Source organism: Piliocolobus tephrosceles, chromosome X (assembly GCF_002776525.5).
Source record: "Piliocolobus tephrosceles isolate RC106 chromosome X, ASM277652v3, whole genome shotgun sequence".
Taxonomy (NCBI): Eukaryota; Metazoa; Chordata; class Mammalia; order Primates; family Cercopithecidae; genus Piliocolobus; species Piliocolobus tephrosceles.
Window position 1 is genome coordinate 74,630,633 of NC_045455.1, and position 21,611 is coordinate 74,652,243.

A 21,611-nucleotide genomic window follows, 5' to 3' on the forward strand; every position below is an offset into this window, starting at 1 on the left:
ATTCTTGTAGAGCAAATAATTGGATTGTATTGATTTATCCAACCCAACAAGTCATTCAAAAGGAAGCGTTTAGAACACTCACAATCAATGTGATTATCAATATAATTAGGTTTAAATCTACAATTTTGCTGTTTAATATTGGTCTCATCTATTCTTTCTTTTTTCTTGCCTTATTTTTATATAAAATACTGATAAACTCTATTTTCTAGGATTCAAATTATCAACATTATTGGCTTATTAGACATGCCTCTTTTTTTTTATTTAGTGTTTCAATTTTTTAAAGTGGTTTCTCTAAGGTTTACTATAACCATCTTTAATTTATCACAACGTGCACTCAAATAACTTTCTCTTCAGTTACAGTATGAGACTCTTACAATGATAAATGTCCATTTCCTCACACTCCCCTTCTTTGTTCTACTGTTATTTATTTCACAAGTTTATAAGCCCCAGAACACATTATTAGTTTTACTTTAAAGAGCTGATTATCCTCTAATTTTGAAAACAATCAGAAAATGTCTTTCGTATTTATCCATATTCTAGTTATTTCTAGGGCTCTTCATTCCTCTCTGAACTTGCAAATTTTCATCTGGTACTATTTTTATTTGGCCTAGATAACTTCCTTTAATATTTCTTCCAGTGAAGGTCTCCTAGTGATAAATTCTCAGTTTTTGTTTGTCCAAAATTCTTTATTTTGCCTTCACTTTTGAAAGATATTTTTCACTGAGCATATAATTCTAGGTTGATGGGTTTTTTCTTTCAGCAATTTAAAACTGTCGCTCTATTGTTTTCTATCTGTCATAGTTTGTGTTGAGAAATCTGCTGTTAATTTTTAATCTTTGTTCCATATATAATCTGTCTTTGTTCCTCTGGCTGCTTTTATGATTTTCTCCTTACTACTGGTTTCCTGCAAGTTGATTCTGATGTGCTATCAGGTTGTTTTGTTCATGATTCTTCCTATTGAAGCTGAGGGAGCTTCTTGGATTTTGTGCATTTATGATTTTCATCAAATTTAGGGAAACTGTGGCCATTACTTCTTCAAATGCTTTTTCTGTCTCTCTCTCTTCTCCTATTGGAACTCCAAATATGCATATGTAAGAAGCATGATACTGTCCCACAGCTCATTGCAAAAAAAATGAGCAGTGCATCAACTTTTTATTCTGTTTTATATTCTGTATTTTTAAATTCTGTGTCTTCAAATTGACTTTTCTTTACTTCTATAGTATCTAATCTGTTAACCCCATCCAGGGTATTTTCATTTCAGATATTGCACTTTTCATCAGTAGAAGCTGAATCTGAGTCCTTTATGAATGCTCTTCTTGTGTTTGTGTTTTTTCTACCTCCTTGAACAAATGAAGTATACTTATAGTAGTTGTTTGAATGAACTTGTTAACCAATTCTATCATCTTTTTCATTTGTAACTCACTTTCTATTGCTTACATTTTCTCCTATTTCTGGGTTGAATTTTCCAGCTTTTGGATGTGTGATAATTCTCTAATGAATATTCAACATTATTAATGTTATCCTGTTGGGATCTGGATTTTCTTGTATTCCTTTAAATATTGTCAGGCTTTGTAGTGCAATACACTTAAATTCACTTCAGGCTTACTTTTTAAGTTCTGTTATGGCACATCCAGAGTGGCCTTTAGTCTAAGGTTAATCTGTCCCATTACTGAGGCAAGGCGCTTCTGAGGCTTCTACAGGATTTCTGTGTATTATGAGGCCTTTCCACTCTGTCCAGTGGGAATATGAAGCACTCCTAGTTCTGTATAAGCTCCAAGGATTGTTTTGCCTACTCCATTCTGGTGTGTGTGTGGTTTTTTTCACTTGTTTGTTCCTTCTGGCATTTCTTTCCTCCAACAATTTTCTCCCATTAATGCATAGAATAGTGCTTGGCCACAGACTCAGGCCAACTCAGCAGATCTCTAGAGCTTTCTTTCTGTGTAGTTCCCACCTCTCTCATATTTTTCCCTACAAATTCTAGCCTCCTCAAACTCTGAACTCTGCTGCTGCAACTCAACAAGACCATAGGGCATTCTTTGGGTTTCCCCTCCAGCACTGTGGTCTGAAAACTCTCTAGGCAGCAAGTTGAGACAATCAGAGGGCTCACATCCAGGTTTGTTTCTTACATTGGTTTTCTTTCTTTCTCTAAGTTATCACTGTCATGTGTTGCCTGTGGTCTGAAAACAGATCAATGTTTAGAACAGATCTTTAAGGCAGAAAGTCCCTGTTACTCTATCACTGCCAAAGACAAATTATTTTGTTATCAATTAAAACTTTCCTTTCTCTAAAAATCCAATTGTATAAAATAAATTTTAAAAGAACATATTATAACTGATTTTTGTTGTTTGCTTGAGAAAAATTATAGGTAGAAAGATATATGTCAGAGTAGTTTTTTCCTCAGTATATAAAACCATAAAAATGTAAAATTTTCAGGTTGACCATATAACAATAAAGTTATAGCTTTCAGGCTTGTCCTTATACCAATATTGCAAAGACTGTAAAGTAAGAGAAATGGCAAGGAAATTTGTTCACTTCTTCATTCATTAATAAACACTTACTGAATCTGATTATATCTAAAGCAATGCTTAAAGCAACAAGGTTGATATAAAAATGAGTGAAAGATCGCTGTTTTTATTGCTTTTATAAGAAATTTAAGGTTTGCTGGGCATGCGGGCTCACACCTGTAATCCCAACACTTTGGGAAACAAAGGTGGGTGGATTACTTGAGGTCAGGAGTTCAAGACCAGCCCGGACAACATGATGAACCCCATCTTTACTAAAAATACAAAAATTAGCTGGGCATGGTGGTGCATGCCTGTAATCCCAAATACTCAGGGGCTGAGGCACGAGAATCACTTGAACCTGGAGGCAGAGGTTGCAGTGAGCCGTGACTGCACCACTGCACTCCAGCCTAGGCAACAGAGTAAGACTGTATCAAAAAAAAAACAAAAACAAAAAATAACTTAGTTTAATAGGTTAGATAAAAATATAGACATCATGCATGCACATCAGTATGTAGTAAATATCTTTGGAAAAGTATTTCTTAAGTGTTACAGAAATTCACAGAGGAAAGAGATCACTCAGACTATGGACTTTAAACATACCTAGATTTTCCAAGAGCCAAATAATTTTTTAAAAACAATTATTTCAACTTAAATATTCTGGCTACATTAGTTTCAAGTAAAAAGCACAAGATTATGTCTTAGAATCAAACTCTGAGTCGTTTTTTTGTTCTCTTTGAAAATGTTATTTCTACTTTACATTCTTCCACAAAAACAAACCTTTCCATCCACATAATAGGCTTACTCTGCTGAAAACCTACCATCTTAAATCATGTAGGTCTGCCATATTATAGCATTTCACATTGTAGGTGTGCCATATTATAGCAGCCTTATTGCTCATATTTTGAGAATGGTCAGAACCTTCAAACTACCTATTGCCACAAACTCCAAATCACAATCACTGTGCTTTTCCCTTTGCAGCAATATATCTCAGAGCGTACTCCATGGAACCATGGCATTTCTGGGCAGCTTCTAGACAGGTTCACAGGCAGGATGGCCATTTTGTTGGGAGAGAGGCATGGGGGAGGGAGAAAGGGAATCCATAAACTATTTTGCTCACCTACATTTCACCAGTATGAAATGTAACATTCATTATGATTTACATATTCGGTTATATTCTAAGACGTTTCGCATGCCCTATAAAGACTGCATTGGTCAGTACACCCCAGCTATTAATTCAGGTAATGATCTAGCACGTCTCAGCTAATGTTTTTATATCATCTGCATTAACATAACCTAAATTTAAATTTTTTCTTACGTTGTATCATATGCCAATTCATAAAATGGGTAACTCAAAATGGATAACTGCTTCATGTTTAAAAGTAGAAATAAAAATAGCAATGTAAAGTATCATGAGCAAAAACAGAAATCCAGAATGCATACATATCTATTTATAAGATTAAATATGGTTTTTTTTTTTTTACTAAGAACAATCATTATGAAACTTTTCACGAGGTTAATAAAGCAAGATTAACCACTAACATCTGTTTTCCAAATTGCTATACATCTTAATTATGGTGAGAACTTAGGTGGCATTAAAGTTCTTGTCATTTTGCCAGACACTACCAACCCAAATTATTAAGGGTATATAAACCAATAGCACGTTTACACTACTAGCCTGGTAAAAAAAAAAAAAAAAAAAAGTCTAATCCTTAGCTGTAGCAACCTATACAGAATATTGTTAACTGTAAAATTATATTCTAAAAATACAATGGTTAAATAAAACATAACCATCAAAGTTATTTTAACATTTGTTTAAAAATACACAATACATTGAAATACATTTTTAGGTAACTATATCTTATGTTTATATAGATTTAACCTTAGTATCAATTTTTAATTTTAAAACTTTTTAAGATGAATGAATCTACTGTAAATAACTTCCTTTAAAAAAATCTGGTAGTTTTAAATATTTACACCTAAACTAAAAACATGCAAGCACTCTTACATACAACACTGAATAGCAGATGGGATAATTTCCTAAGATGCAGTATCAAAGAAAAAAAAAACAGATTGTACTATTTCTATTTGGACAGCAATAAGATGAACAGCAAAGCACTTCCAAGAGATACCTGTGAATAAACATGGCAAAAAAAAAAATTTTTAAGTGATTTTTAAAAATAACTTTATGGTGCAAGACGTTTATACATATATGGTGCAAGACATATATGTACAAACGTCTGTTATCTTTTATATTAAATATTGAATATATTTACATTAATATGGATGACCAGGAGTTCTTTTATATCAATAATTATGCCTAGATTGTGATTAAAGGTTAGTGATCAATTTCTAGTTATGGCTTCACCATAATTTGCTCTCATAGTTTGATCGCTGTCTCTACCTGGACTGTAGGTAGAGACAGGCCGGAATGCTGCCCCTCTCTGTGTCGTTCATGCTTCTTAAAAGTGGGTTTAACACTAATTCCACTTTTATTTCTTACAAAGTACAATACTTGAGAAAATATGGTTTGTTTCTAGGGGTACCTTTTCTTTTCTCTCTCTTTTTATTTAGCCTGTTTCATTTTTTCAATATTTCTTTAAAGCTTTAAAAGGCAAAGAAGGTTAAGTTGTCCGTCCTAGTAGCTTGGGCTCCCTAAAGGGAAAAGATTAGTGGGTGGGTTAGTGAGTCAGACACGGGTCCTCAAGAAGCAACGAGTTACTCATGGAAGCCATCCAAGCCCAGTCCAACTGTAAGCCCAGCTCAGGCCGCACCCCAACTTCCGCTGTATCCCAGGGCAGGGGAGCAATGCACTCCCTGCTCCCCCGGCACGGCGCCCCCTGCCTACAGCGGCAGCGCTAGATAAAATGGCGTCAGGACCCCCACCAGAACTTCCTGCATTACCAAACGGTAAAATAACCCAGCCTTGCATTTGTATAACTATGGTTTTTAAAAGTTCTCCATTTGAGTCTCACAGCTGAATAAAATAGAAAGAGAGGAGGGCATGTCACCATTTTACAAGCGGAAAAAAGAGTTTCAATGACCTTCCGATGTCATACGGCTACTTACTGTATCACCACACCCTCCATCACCACCCCTCTGGATTTCTCATCATTTAAGTTGCAAGTTTCTTGAAGCACGAAGCAAATCTCTCCCCCTCTTTTTTTGTGTTTTTGCTTCACACACATTTTAAAATGTTGACCACTGACAACATATTTACTAACAGTGTCATCTTTAAACAACTTCATTTATATTCACTAATCTTTTAAAATCCTCATGACCTTAACAGTTTTTGTTTTGCTATACTTTCAAGTCAATTACTACTGTTACTCTAGCTGAAGCTGGATTTTCTAGCCTTCTTCCTAAAAACCAAAAACAGGAAGAGAGTCCCAGCATAAAAGCCTAGTTTCCATTATCCCGAAGAACTAGAACTATTATTCCCATTCTTCAATTCGTTTCAAAAGAACTTCAACAGGCTCCATGATGAGCCCTAGGGATACTTAAACCAAACAAGCAAGGTTTGAACGCTTTACTGGGGAAACAAATATGAATTGGCAATTCAATTTGTACATGTAAAGAAAAGGGAAATACAGAGTATTACTGATGTCCACAGAAGGGGCATCTAACCTTCTATGAGAAATGTCAATATGGAGTGCCTTTCTCTTAATAAATTTAGACAGCACTCTAGAACCTGGTGAAAATGGTAACTTGAAAATATTGACTACGTGGAGCAAGCTAGCATTATTTTACAAACATTATTTCTACTGCAGGACAAGCAGTGAGATCCAATCATCCATGACCTCAAGCAAAATCACTGTACCATAAACTAAAGCTAAAAAAAAAAAAAATGGGTCTTTGTCTTGGAAATGTATTAACTCTGGGGAGGGAAAAATCGCATAATAGAAATTGATGGCTGAATATAATTTGGGATAATAAGGCAAACAACATGAGAATAAACACTAAGAATATGAAAATCCCAAGAACATAAAGAAGGTCATTAAAAATACAATTGTAAGGTCTAGAAAAAAATTTTTTTTAAATAGCTTTACTTTTGCTATTATTGCTATCAATAAACATGTAAGATGTTTCTCCTTCTTTAGTAACTCAATCCAAAAGCCATTAGGTGAGACTGAGCAAGGTAGAAAGTGTGGAGTGTCAAACGCCAAGAAGGGTAATGCAGGTCTCCTCATGGGCCAGTGCCCGTGTCAGAGCCTAAGCAGAGCAAGAAGGCTATGTGTGCAACCTACAAGGAGGTGTAAGAACCTACATGGAATGAGGATAGCAATGAGGAGGATTGATCTGATACATTAAATATATTGACAATGAGAGCCAGGTTTCTCATTGTCTAAGGAAAAAAACATGAATGACCTTTGTGGGGTGGATTGGAATCAAAGGTTCCTATGTGAACTCATTGTTTTCAATATTAATTGATACAAAAATAAATAAGATATAACTCTGTCCACTGAGAGGGCCTGGGAACAGTGACACCTCAATACCAATGAGCACATGTAAGGCTCAGATCTTGGTTTCTAAATACTATTCTTCACTGAAAGGAAGCAGGAATCCTTAGAGAAAGAGCTGATTTCAAAGCTGGGGCAAAGAGAGAGCAAGATGAACTCTGGATATCTCATTATACCAGAAAATTAAGTGCTTAAGAATGATGGGGACATATCAGAAGAATTGAGCAAACAGCCTGAGCTGGCTCCTACTGTTATAATCTGAGACAATTCAGGCATCCAAAGAAATAATAATTCTAATGGTTTATATACATTGAATAAAACATGGAGCTGTGAGTCCAAACTGATATATACAAAGATAATTTTAAAAACAGGAGAAAAAGACCAGGCACAGTAGCTCACACCTATAATCTCAGCACTTTGGGAAGCCAAGGCGGGTAGATCACTTGAGGTCAGGAGTTCAGGACCAGCCTGGCCCTACATGATGAAACCCTGTCTCTGTTAAAAACACAAAAGTTAGCTAGGCGTGGTGCTGCACACCTATAGTCCCAGCTACTTGGGAGGCTGAGGTAGGAGAATCGCTTGAACCCGGGAGACAGAAGTTGCAGTGAGCCAAGATCATGCTGCTGTACTCCAGCCTGGGCAACAGAGCGAGAACCCATCTCCAGGAAAGCAAAAAAAAAAAAAAAAAAATAGGAGAGAAAGATTTTTCTTAGTAGCATGGCAACCTAAATATAGAAAAGAATGATGAAAATAAAGAAAAGAATGATAAAATTGGAAAATTCATTTGGCAACCATGATAGTAATTATTTCAAAATAAAATGTATTTCTAGTATTTAAAAATACATATATAGCATGGTAAATTTTGAACAAAGAACACTCCAAGCTTTCATTTCCCAGTACTGTTTGGCTAAAGAAGCATAAAAACTAGGAGTTAGGCTCTGTGACTTACTGGCTGGGCTGGGGTAGGTCACTTACTTCTCTGATTCTTAGTTTCCTCGCCTGTAAAGTGATATGAACTTAGATTCATAGTTCTAAACTATTAAATTCAATAAAGCCTCTTTTTTCAAATAAAATTTTATAAAAAGTGTAATATATAAAATCCAGATAAATAATGAGATAAAAATCTTCTGAGGAAAACTTAAGTAACAGTTAAAATTGGTGTACCTACCAGAAAATGCCTAGAAACCTGGAGCTTACAGATTTCAAGGAAAAAAACAAAAAAAGTAGGACAGAAAAATAAATAGTCACAAATATTATTTGTTATAATTTAATATTGTAGACTTGATTTTTCCTTCATTTACAATTGTCATATTTAATAGCCTTTTCCGAATCTAAAACTCTTAGAGGAAGATTTCTGTAAAATGGATTCAGAAGTTAGTTTTTAACAGATCATGATCAAGAAATGGAAACAGTTCATTCATTTCATTACACCAAACGTAATGACCACTCAAAGGATTTCACTAGAATACTACCTAGGTATGAGCTTATACTGGAAGTCATAATATACTCATTAAGGAATACCAGAGCTGGGAAGGAACTTCTATCCCAGGGGGGCAGAAATCCATCTCATAACCACAAGTGCTCATCCACCTATATGGTACGAAACTCAGCACCTCATAAGGTATAGAGTGAATCTGGAAGTGAGCAGTTAAATGCCTTCTCTAACACTCTTACATTTGATCTGATAAACATTAACTATTCTGTAGAATGCATCACATCAAAAAGCATAAAGTAAAAAGGGCACCAACAGATGAGGAAGAAATCTAAATTACCATGTTAAGTAACAATTTAATTTTGTACTTGGGTATAGTGAAAACGAAGACATTAAATTATTGAACTTCAAGGATAAAGAAAGAATTTTTCAGGTATCCTGATAGAAAAAGCAATGTGAGAAAATCAGGCTGACCTTGGGTTTTTCCACGATAAAAAAGTCAAAAGAAAGTGGAAGGAAAATGGGACCAAAGAGTATCATATTTAGCCAAGTGATTCATGGATTAAAAACAACAAGCAGACATTTTCAAACCTCAGAGAACTCAAAAAACACCCATGCACCATTCTTGGAAGTACTACTTAACAATGAAATACAAGCAGTTAAGAACAGAGTCAAAAATAAAGAACTCAGAAGTGCACAAACTGTGGTAAAATGACTTATGATGAATACTGAATGCATTCAAATAAAAATAATTTTTAAAGTTAGCATTATGGTTACAAAACAAAAGGTCGACCTGGTCATACAAAGTTAGGAGGTGGTGGGAGGGGACAGGGATGAACTCTGTGAGTGAGAATAGTTCATCTTTCCTAGGAGGTCAAGGGAGCACACCTAAACTGGATTGGGGGTGATGAGCAAAAACCCACTGACCAAAGCAACTGAAATCCTTTTCTTACTCTTTTCTTAAACCTAGAGGGTTCTTTAAGAACATCCCTCTTTTCGTGAAATGAGACAATGGAGGCTTGGAAGGGCGAGAAGGTAGAAGGGGAATGGATGATAAGAAATTGGTTAGTGGGTACACTGTACATTATCTGGGTGATGGATACCCTAAAAGCCCTGACTTGATCACTATGCAATCTGTGCATGTGGTGAAATTGCACATATGCCCCAAAGCTTTGTATATATACCCATAACTTTGTATATATTTTGAAAAAATATACAAATAACTTTGTACATATACCCCATAAATTTGTACGTATATTTTTAAAGAATATACCTCTTGGGCCAGGCACGGTGGCTCACGCCTGTAATCCCAGCACTTTGGGAGGCCGAGGCAGGTGGATCACCTGAGGTCAGTAGTTCAAGAACAACCTAGGCAACATGGCAAAACCCCATCTCTACTAAAAATATATATAAAAAATTAGCTGGACCTGATGGTGGGTGCCTGTAATCCCAGCTACTTGGGAGGCTAAGGCAGGAGAATCGCTTGAACCCGGAAGGCGGAGGTTGCAGTGAGCTGACATCATGCCACTGTACTCTGGGCAACAGAGACAGACTCCATCTCAAAAAAAAAAAAAAGAATATACCTCTTTAAGAGAGGAAAGAAATGTATTTGAAATTCAATCATTCTGTCAGTATGTTAAGTAGAATGAATTACTTTTAAAATACCTATTGTACAAACCTATTTTTTAAAGTATTTTTATCTATCTGTCTATAGGCATAGAAAGTATGTCTGGAATGAAGTACTCCTAATGTTAATTAGAGTTATTTCTGGCAAGTGGAATTTCAAGGTTTTTTAGAGTTTTCAGTTTTATGCTTCAGTTTGGTATTATCTGTTAGCATCTGGCATCCATGTGCATCCCCTGTGTCCTCCCAATCCCTCAGAGCACATGGGCAGGAAAGCTAAAAACTCCATTTCCCAGACTCCCATAGGTTCTGGATGTGATTTGCGTTCTGCCAATCAGATGCACTAGATTTGGAAGGTGAAAGTGAAGCAAAGGCCACCTTCTAGCTGTTAACAGGTAGCCAGAAAACAAGGTCCAACAGAAGTATGTGTTTGCAGTGACAAGAATCCATATTCCAGCATCTAGTCACCAGCCCTGTAGGTTTGAGACAGCTATGGCAGTGGCAGCAGTGCTACCAGTAATAGAAGCAGCCTCCTGACCTCTAGATGGCAACTTAACACTTACAGTCCCATGGCGGTCTCTGATTTTCACACATCCTGACCTCTCAGGAATTTTTTAAGAACACAATTCCCTGAATTGAATCCTTTTCTGCTTAAAACGTCTAAAATATTTTGCTTCCAACATTGAAAGCTCACTGATGCAGTACTTACTACACTTCCTTTGATTCTTTACAATTTCATGTATCATACTTATATTTGCAAAAAGAACAGAGTAATTTTAGTTCCAGAAAATAAAAAAAAGAATAGGAGCAACTATAACAAGATGTTCATGCTATTTAATTCTGGATGGTGGAACTATGAAAGACTATTATCTTCTTTTTACTTTTCCATTCATTTTCCCCAAAATATTTCTCTTTTAAAGAAATAAACAGATCACTTTAACTGTAGAGAAAGAACTAGAGGGAAGCAGGGCTGGAATCAGAAAAATATTTAGATTGCTGATGAAATAACCCCAAACTACCCTTGCAGCTCACATTATAGCTGGATATTTTTATCCTAATTCTATTTGGTTGAAATGGAAGTAGACAGCCTTTAAATCTGGATGGTCAGCTGTCTCTTTTATTTTCTTTAGATAGAAGAAAATATGAATGCCTTCAACCAAAAGACAAACCAGTCTAAGATGTTTCTAAATAGGCTGACCTAAATTGCTCTAACTTTTCCATTAACCAGATAAAAACACAAGGCCAGGGCCAAGGATAGTAAAAGTTATTTTCCAATTTCCATTCTGCTTCAGATGGATAATATTCAGAAAACTGTATTCGTCATTCCTTACATGAACATACTATTGATCCTTTTTTTTATTTCTTGGGTAAATGACTTTATTCTTTCTTGCTATTGAAACATTAAGGTAGTGTCACCAGTAATAATCAATAGTAAAGCTTCATGAACTTTCCAAGGTTCTGATACCAGACTTTCTCTAACGATGTTTTTCTGCTCTGAAGTTTGCAACTCATGTTTAAGTATTTTAAGTATTAATATAGTGGAGATCTAAACCACATCAGGAAAACATACTGTTATTTTTAGAAATGTTGTTAAATTCATAATATGGGCAGAATAATAAAGCAGCTTTTAGTCTTTCTACACACTATCCAGTCTCTCAGGGGCTATGTTACAGAATTTATTCATGGTCTAGTGGAAGAATTATTACAAATATGAGCAATTTGAAAGCATCAAGAATATCTAAACCGAACTGCCAAAAGAAAGTAGTAAGAAAACATTATGAAGAGAAAGTGATGCATAATTCTGTGTTCTATAAAAGGTGATGAAGAAAATCTTTGAGGGCTTTCATTTAACAGGATAAAAATCTCAGTTATGAACCACTGAAAGAAAAAAAATTACACACAGACACATTTTATGGCATGTTTAAGAAATAAGAACCTATAACTTCCAATAACTTATAACTTCTTTCTCATCCTACAGAAACTGGTGGAGCTATAGCAAGTCATTTTAATTAGCAGATTCAAGCAGCTTCCCTTGGATGAATTACACTGTCACATCTGTAGGGGAAAAAAAATATCTAAGTAGTACGTTTTTTAAACCAATATTCTGTTGCTTATATATTCTTGGAAAAGAGCCATAAATTACTTGTGATAAAATAATTACGTTCTCAACATTATATGTTAAAACATTATGGTCACAAGAAATAGAAACAAAGTAAAAATAGAGCCAACTGCAGATAAAAAGTGGTTAACCTAAACTTGAATAGCAGTAAGATTTCTGGAAAATGGGCAATAAAAAAGAGGGTTACGATGTTTTCTTACACAGCACTCTCCTGATATAAATACTGTATCTTTCTCCTTCCAGCTCTGTGTTGAGGACTGATTTTCTTTTCTCTCTTCAACTGGTCATTATCCAAAAGGCCAGTACAGAAAGTTTGCATGACAAGAATATGATAGGTAATAGAAAATGAATCACTACCTTAGATCAGCTGCACATACAAATACAGCATACATGGAATTTCTCTATATATAATAATTCTTTTATTCTTTAAGCCAATAAAGAATTGCGCTGTCTCCTATCCAACAAACACAGCAGTCTGTTAACACAGGCTGCAAACAACGTGAGAAATGATTTTACTTGTTAAGTAATTTTTAAAAACTTCAGTTGGTGTGTTGGCGCCTAGAGACTTGGGTTTTTTTAAAAAAAAATAATAGACTAAATTTTGAGGAATTTATTTACAAAATACACTTGCACTGTGTATTTGGAATTTCCAGAAAAAGGCTATAAGAGGATTACACACAACAATCCCAAATGGAAAGTAGAATCACATTGAAAGTGGGCTATATTAAAAAGGAAAAGGCTATTTTTATATGATACTTATGGTATTACAACATTTTTTAAGACTGTTCTGGAGATTTGGTGCCTTTAAAAACAGGAAGGTTCAATGAGAAGCATAGAAATCAAGGGATGGAATTAGGTAACACTGGCAGAACCAAGGTGACAATGAGCTTGTAAAATGTAGATAGCAGTCTGAAAATAGGAAAGAGTAGGAGGAAGCTGCTGAAACAGGTAGCAGCCAGTGCTTGCCATGGTAACCATGTTGACTGGATGAACATCCATCATGGCATAAAGGCTTAAAAGAGTCCCCACCTGCACCTTTCTTAAGTTTCAGTTAGTGACTCCAGCAACCTGTAGACATTAATAAATAACCTTTCAGTAGACTAAGTAAGCTAGCAGCAGCAACAGGCATGAGTTGACACATCTGTTAGGAGCTAAGTTTCAAAGGGGGATCTGAAAGATTTAAGGGAAGAAAAAGTTATTTTATATACAGATTAACAATGGTGCAAAAATAATGAGAGTGGAAGTTGAGCCAAGTCCTGAGTGCACTTTTACACTTAGCTCTCATATTCATTGACGTCCTGGGTCCCAAGAGACGCACTTTCATGATGAAATAAGTATTTTCATTATAAAGTTCTTTCACTTTAGAACAGTGAGAAACAATGTGACAGCATGGTCACCACCAATCTTCTGGCCCCAAAGCACTATTCTAAATGTATTAACAAATTGGAAGGATTATTACACCTTCAAACACCACTAGAAAATTTACACATGAATTTAACAAACTGCAGAAACATGACTAACGCAGGAAAAAGTATGAAAAAAAAAAAAACAGAAAGCAAATCAAAGCTCATTTGTAGTTATCTCATTTAATCTGAATAACAATCCAACCACATGAATGTATCTCAGTTTCAAAATTAGGAAACTGAGGTTTTAATATGTTACACAACTCCTTTATTATCACACAATTAGTAAGAATAAAAGGCATAAGGGTCTGTTTGCTGTACTAACTTAATCTCCATTACTACACACTGCCAGTCTCATGCTCCATGTGAAACAAAGCCCCACGGAACCCTTATTTCATGAGTGGAACACACTTTCAAATTCCAATTCTATTTTTCCAAAAACTGTTTTGCTAAATTAAATTATGCATTTATTAGAAGCATGTCTCTAGCTTTTCTTCAACATTAGATAACCACACTAGATAATGAACAGCTAAAATGTAGATGTGTTTCATTAGTCTTTGTAAGTCCAGCACATAAATAGGATCTATATTCAAATTGTTAGGGGATGAGTGGATGCATGGATGGATGGATGGATGGATGGATACAGACAGTGACTTGTTTTGATACATCGCCTGAGTTAGGAAATAAACAGGTAGGTTATAGCCTGTGTGCCAAGGTAGGGCAAGGGTGTCTTTCTTGCCGTTCCATGTGGATTCTTTCAAATCATATCTTAATAGTTATTTTACTGTGTTACTGATAAATAAAAAGTTTGCAAATATTTCCTTTAATTTATTCAAAGGAAAACAGGAAGATGAAATCTAGGTGATTTTCACACAACCAATTTGGAATGAGATACCTGAACTTTTATCATCCTCAGGATGGAAATTTTGATAAATGATGTGAAGACCTCACAGAAGACATGAAGCTGTAAGAATAACAGGGTTTAAAAATGGCAAAAATCATATTCTGAAGAATAACAATACCTAAGCCAAATTACTCTTTAAAATAAAACACACATTACCTATGTCCAAAACACAGCAATGCAAACAAATCAGCTACCTTCAACTATTATTGAGTTTTCTATGTACCTTAAGACAACAAAGACTCTAATTTCATATATATTTAATTCAAAACACTTATCTGATCATAGTAAGAGTATACACAGAACTCAGTAAATTTTCTAATTCATCTTTCCTGTTGTAGACAGGAAACACCATGATAATTTCTATGAGAACTAAGTTCCATGAGTTCAGTGGACGCTTCATAGCAGAGTACTCGCAGGAAACGCCAAAGCCATCATGCAGTTCAGTCCTGCTAGAATGCTGTTCTTTTCCTGGTGCACGACTGTCATTAACCACACTTCAAGACTCAGCTCAATGTGACCTTCTCTGGAAGCCTTCCATATCTGCTCAAGAAAACCCACTATGTTTGTTTCTGTGACAGCATGTATCCATTACCATATATATTTGCATGCATGGCTGTATAACATATACAGATGCTGCTCAACTTACAATGGCGTTACATCCTCTTAAACCAATAGAAAGTTAAAAATATCATAAGCTGAAAATGCATTTAATACACCTAACCTGCCAGATATCATAGCTTACCTTAGCCTACTTTACATGTGCTCAGAACACTCACATTTTGCCTACAATTGGACAAAATCATCTAACACGAAGCCTATTTTATAATACAGTGTTGGATATCTCATATAATGTATCGAGTACTGTACTGAAAGTGAGAAACAGAATAGTTGTGTGGGCATTCGAAGTATGATTTCTACTAAATGTGTATTGCTTCTGCCACCGTAAATTTGAAAAATCTTTAGTCAAACCATCAAAAGTCAAGGACCATCTGTGTATCTGTACATATAGCTGTCTCCCCCACTATAAGAAAGGACTGCATTCTACTAATTTTTGATCTCCTGCACAAAATACACACTATTTTAATAAATGGCAAAGAAAAGAAGGAATTAATACACTGCATGCCCTGCTCTAAAATCTTGAGGGAATATCGAGCAGGACATTGCTCTAAAATTTCATTCCTCTTACCAAATAGATAGCAAAGAGAAGGATGAATATTATCATAACAGCTAAAATATATAAAATAATTTCTCAAAACCAGAACTATTCCCTTTTTCATTCAACAAATATCATTTAAGCAATGACTATATAAAACAGGCAGTGATCTGGGCACAGGAGACAGGGCAAGGAATAAAACAGACCAATATCCCTGCCCCCCATGGAGTTTATATTCTAATATTAGAAGATGGATTTAGAGAAAATGGTACTTTCTAGTGTATTCGATGGTGATCAGTGCTAAGGGGAGAAGTTAAGAAGGAAAAGAAGTTGGGGCATGCCAGGTTGGAGGTGGGGACTGCAATGCTGGATAGCATCACCAGGGCAGGTCGCACTGAGAAGGTGACCTCTGAGGTGAGGGAGGGACTTTTATTAGTTGAAAATCCCTTTTTCTTTTGTTTAAAAACCCATTGGTTAAAAACATTACATTCTATGAGGTGTTAATTATAAACAGAACTCCACATACATCACCCTGTCTAGGCTTTCATAATGAGATTTCACAGTCTAGTAAATTTAGAAATGATCTAAAACAGAGCTAATGAGAAGCCACTGCCTCATGATAGTGGGCAGATCTGTATTTCTTTACAAGGTAAACTTTTTTTTCTTGATCATTGCAATTCAAGTTTAGATGCTGATTTTATTTACTTACAGTGGAACATCATCTATATTCTTTTAACATCAATACAATAATTTACCTCTTTTAAGAACCAATTATGTTCCAGCCATGGTTCTAAATACTCAAATTATCTCATGCAAATCATCACAACAACTCTATGAGGTAGGTACATTTATTGTCCAGATTTTAGAGATAAGGCTGGGTCACAGAGATTAAGTAACTTACCCGAAGTCACTTAGAGGGTAAACAGGACAACTGAGATTTAAGACCAGGCCTTTCTCAAAAAACAAAGTCCATGATCTTAACCACAACACTGCATTGCCTCGAAGATAAGAGCAGTTATGTTATACAGCATTTCAATAAGCCTGCTTACTAACTGTTCAAATATAAACTTAGTAAGAAAGTGACCTTGTAACAAAAGTTTTTTCTTCTAATTCAAACATTAAGCAATATGAACTCAGAAGCAAAATACAGCTCCTATTTTTAAAGACCATTTTGGGAATCTATTATATAAACACTGAGTAGTGGTGCCAGGGGTCATTATGATAGAGAAAAGGAAATAAAATGTACTGATAAAAGTAAGCCACATCCTTCTGTCTCTAAGAATGTCTCTAGTCTCAGGGTTGTTCCTTTTAAATTAAACCAACAGGGCCCTCTCTCACGGGTCGGTGTCACATGGCGGCGACTGCAGCAAAGCGAGGGCCTCAGAGACACCACTGCCACCAGCACAGCCGGAGACCTGAGCTGACACTGGGGGCTGTCCTCAGGGCCTGCACCCTCTTGATGATTCAGAGAAGTCCCGTTGTATCAGAGTAAGATGGACGGTAGCTTTGACTTTAATTGTGGTGAGCTGGAGCCACCAGATCATTAACAAAGGACATCTTCTGTTAACTAACAGCCGCCAGGGCTTCCTGTTGAAATATATAGCAACAAAAGAAGAAAAGAAGCAAACACAAATAGTGCTTACCAGCACCTTAGAACGATGCTGCTCAGGACCAGTCCAACACTGAATGTATCTGCACCGTGAGGAGAATGCTCATAGAAGCCTGTTGGGTGCATATTTATTCACATTTTTGTTAAATGTTAAATCGTTTAGCACAGTAATCTGAGTGCATAGTATGTCATTTTATTCTGTTTGAGTTTCTTGAGTGTTCTCTTTAAATGTCTGCAGAGTTGCTGCCCCTTTCTTGAACTATGAGTACTGCAATCTTTTAAATTCTCAACATGAGTAGAGCTTTTTGAGCTTTAAATCTACAGGGAACTCAACAGGCCTGTTTGACATAAGCAATGAACATCAAGAAACCATCTTGCTGTGGAAGCATAATGATTTTTCTTCTCCCTTTTCGAAATATCTTTCCTTTTGATGCCAGTTTTCTTCCTTGTTTACGCAAGTTCAACAATTCCAAAGGAAAAGGCAATAGTAAGGGTTTCAAAATGGCAGAAAAATTTGCAAGTCTCATGAATATTCATGGTTTTGATCTGGATTCTAGGTATATGGACCTAAAACCATCGGGTTGTGGAGGCAATAACTTGGTTTTTTTCTGCTGTAGACAAGGATTGTGACGAGAGTAGCCATCAAGAAAATTGTCCTTACCAATCCCCAGAGTGTCAAACATGCTCTATGTGAAATCGAAATTATTAGAAGACTTGACCATGATAACCCTGTGAAAGTGTTTGAAATTTCTGGTCCCAGTGGGAGCCAATTAACAGATGATGTGGGTGGGCTCTCTTACGGAACTAAACAGTGTTTACATTGTTCAGGAGTACTTGAAGACAGACTTGTCTAAAGTGCTGGAGCAGGGCCCTTTACTGGAAGAGTATGCCAGGTTTTTCATGTATTAGCTGCTATGGGGGCTCAAGTGTATTCACTCTGCAAATGTACTGCACAGAGATCTCAAACCAGCTAATCTTTTCATTAATACTGAAGACTTGGTGCTGAAGACAGGTGACTTTGGTCTTGCATGGATCATGGATCCTCATTATTCCCATAAGGGTCATCTTTTGAAGGACTGGTTACTAAATGGTACAGATCTCCATGTCTTTTACTTTCTCCTAATAATTATACTAAAGCCATTGACATGTGGGCTGCAGGCTGCATCTCTGCTAAAATGCTGACTGGTAAAACCCTTTTTGCAGGTACACATGAACTGGAACAGATACAGCTGACTTTAGAATCTATTCCTGTTGTACCTGAGAAAGATCGTCAGGAGCTTCTCAGTGTAATTCCAGTTTACATTAGAAATCACATGATTGAGCCACACAAACCTTTAATTCAGCCACTTCCAGGAATTAGTCGAGAAGCACTGAATTTCCTGGAACAAATTTTGACATTTAGCCCCATGGATCAGTTAACAGCAGCAGAAGCACTCTCCCATCCTTACATGAGCATATATTCTTTTCCAATGGATAGGCCAATTTCAAGCCATCCTTCTCATATTGAAGATGAAGCTCATGATATTTCGCTTACGGATGAAACTCACAGTCACATTTATAACTGGGAAAGGTACCATGATTGTCAGTTTTCAGAGCATGATTGGCCTATACATAACAATTTTGATATTGAAGTACAGCTACATCCAAGAACTCTGTCTGATGTCACTGATGAAGAAGTACAAGTTGATCCCCGAAAATACCTGGATGGAGATTGGGAAAGGTATCTGGGGGATCCTGCTTTTGATACCAATTACTCTACGAAGGCTTGTTGGCAGTACCCAGATCATCGTGAAAACAAATATTGTGATCTGGAGTGTAGCCATACTTGTAATTACAAAACGAGGTCATGATCATATTTAGATAACTTAGTTTGGAGAGAGAGTGAAGTTAACCGTTACTATGAACCCAAGCTTATTACAGATCTTTCCAAATGGAAAGAACAAAGCAAAGAAAAATCTGATAAGAAAAGCAAATCGAAATGTGAAAGGAATGGATTGGTTATAACCCAGACAGCGCTAGAGGAAGCATCACAGCAACTGGCTGGAAAAGGGAAAAGAATCAGGGATTTGATTTTCATTCCTTTGTTGCAGGAACTATTTAATTTAGTTTCCAACATTAGCCTACTGATGTTGTTGATAAATTAAATGACTTGAATAGCTCAGTGTCCCAACTAGAATTGAAAAGTTTGATATCAAAGTCAGTAAGCCAAGAAAAACAGCAAAAAGGAATGGCAAATCTGGCTCAGTTAGAAACTTTGTACCCATCTTCTTGGGACAGCCCATTTGTGAGTGATGGGGAGAACTGTTTTCTCATAAATCGGTTTTGTGAAGTAAGAAAGGATGAACAAGTGGAGAAGGAAAACACACTAGTTACTTAGACAAGTTCTTTAGCAGGAAAGAAGATCCTGAAATCTAGAAACTGAGTCAGCAGAGGATGGGAAGCTTGGGGAGAGAAATGAGGAAGGCTTTCTGAACAACAATGGGGAGTTCCTCTTTAACAAACAGCTGGAGTCCATAGGATCCTGCAGTTTCACAGTCCAGTTGGGTCACCACTTAAGCCAATTAACACCTTCTGCTATGACATTTTCCCCTCAAATTCCTCATAAAACATACAGCAGCATTCTGAAACATCTGAACTAAAACACTCAGCAGACATTTACCTTTGTATTCTTATGAAATGTATTTTGTCTTTTTTTATTACTAGAGTTTAAGTCATTTTTTACTTGAATCAGGTGGTGTCATTTAGTAAGGATTTTATCACTACTTGGTTTTTAAAATCCAGGCTTTCTTTTTCTACATGTGAGATAGTTTTCATTTTAACTGACATGTCATTTGCACACAAAAATAATGAATAGAGCAAAATAATGCAATGCAGGAGGAGACAAAAGAAATGCACTAAAACAAGTAAAGAACATCCTCTCATAGAACAATAATCTGTTTTACAGGAAGCAAATCTTGCCTGAAATTTACACAGTGAGACTGTACACAATTGCATGAAAATATCTATTTTTTTCTGAGACATTTTTCATTCATGAGTAGTTCCAAGTTTTTCATACTGTACACATTTCTTAAAATACATGATACCAGAAGCAACCGAAAATGAATGTGGAATTTGGTACACGTGTGTTATCTACCTCAAAGTAACAAAAATATGTGGCAAAACATATACCACCCATAGTGCTTCACAAAATGCACTTCTATTTAGCCAGCGTTTATTGTACTAAACTATTCTTAATAAGACTCATTCACTGTTTATAAAGGTTCTGGTATTCACTCTTTATAGTGAAGTGTTAATACACCACATCTTATTTATTTTAGCAAATCAGTATATTTTCTGTATTTACTTATAAAAATTAACTTAGTTTTACAAATTTATTTGCAAACACACTGTTTCCATTTGGCACTATGGTTTGTTGCCTACCTAGCTGAATCTATGTCAGTTTATCCTAAGGCTGTCCACATACTCATTTTAAGTAACTTGCTCACTGTGTATAGGAATTTGGATTTTGGAGGTGCTTGATCTAGCCACAAAGAAAAATTAATTAGGAATTACTTTATTATAAAATGCTCTAGAAGTCTTAATTGTGTTTTTCTTAAAAAAAAAAAAAAAAAAAAAAAAAGACTGGGCCATGTGCGGTGGCTGGCCGGGCCTGGTGGCTCAAGCCTGTAATCCTGGCACTTTGGGAGGCCGAGACGGGCGGATCACGAGGTCAGGAGATCGAGACCATCCTGGCTAACATGGTGAAACCCCGTCTCTACTAAAAAATACAAAAAATTAGCTGGGCGCGGTGGCGGGCGCCTGTAGTCCCAGCTACTCGGGGGGCTGAGGCAGGGGAATGGCGGGAACCTGGGAGGCGGAGCTTGCAGTGAGCTGAGATGGGGCCACTGCACTTCAGCCTGGGCGACAGAGCCAGACTCCGTCTCAAAAAAAAAAAAGACTGTTAGAATTGTGTGCATGGAAGTAATTAAGGTACATCATTACTATAGTTTAAAAGCTATACATGATAAGACATTTTGTTTTTACTGAATGATCTATTCCCCATCACAAGGCAAGCATAAATAAAATTAGATTAATGTAGCATATGGCGTCACAGTCTCTTAGAATTTGTTTCATCTATTTTATTTTATTGAATATTGTCTATATTTTCGGTTATCCTGTTTGAAGTAAAAGGACAAATAAAACATGGCCAGCAAAAAAAAATTAATTAATTAATCCAACTATAAAAGCAACAAATATACTATTAATTGCTAGATCGGTTGTGGCAATAATTAATAATTAAAACTAAAGATTAAGAGGTAATATAAAATGTTGGCGTTAGCACACACAATGATATCTATTTGTCATTTCAAACTTTTATGATCTTTCTAGGATAAAAGACATTTTTCTATGACATGAACAAATTATCTC

At 36.0% G+C, this 21,611-nt stretch overlaps 1 protein-coding gene and 1 pseudogene across 1 annotated transcript in view; one reads left to right on the forward strand and one right to left on the reverse strand.

The window, feature by feature from the left end:
- Positions 1-21,611, reverse strand: part of DGKH (diacylglycerol kinase eta) — a 204,228-nt gene that overhangs the window by 156,324 nt on the left and 26,293 nt on the right. The gene's annotated exons all lie outside the window — the stretch shown is intronic.
- On the forward strand, positions 17,706-19,843 carry LOC111540527 (annotated as a pseudogene).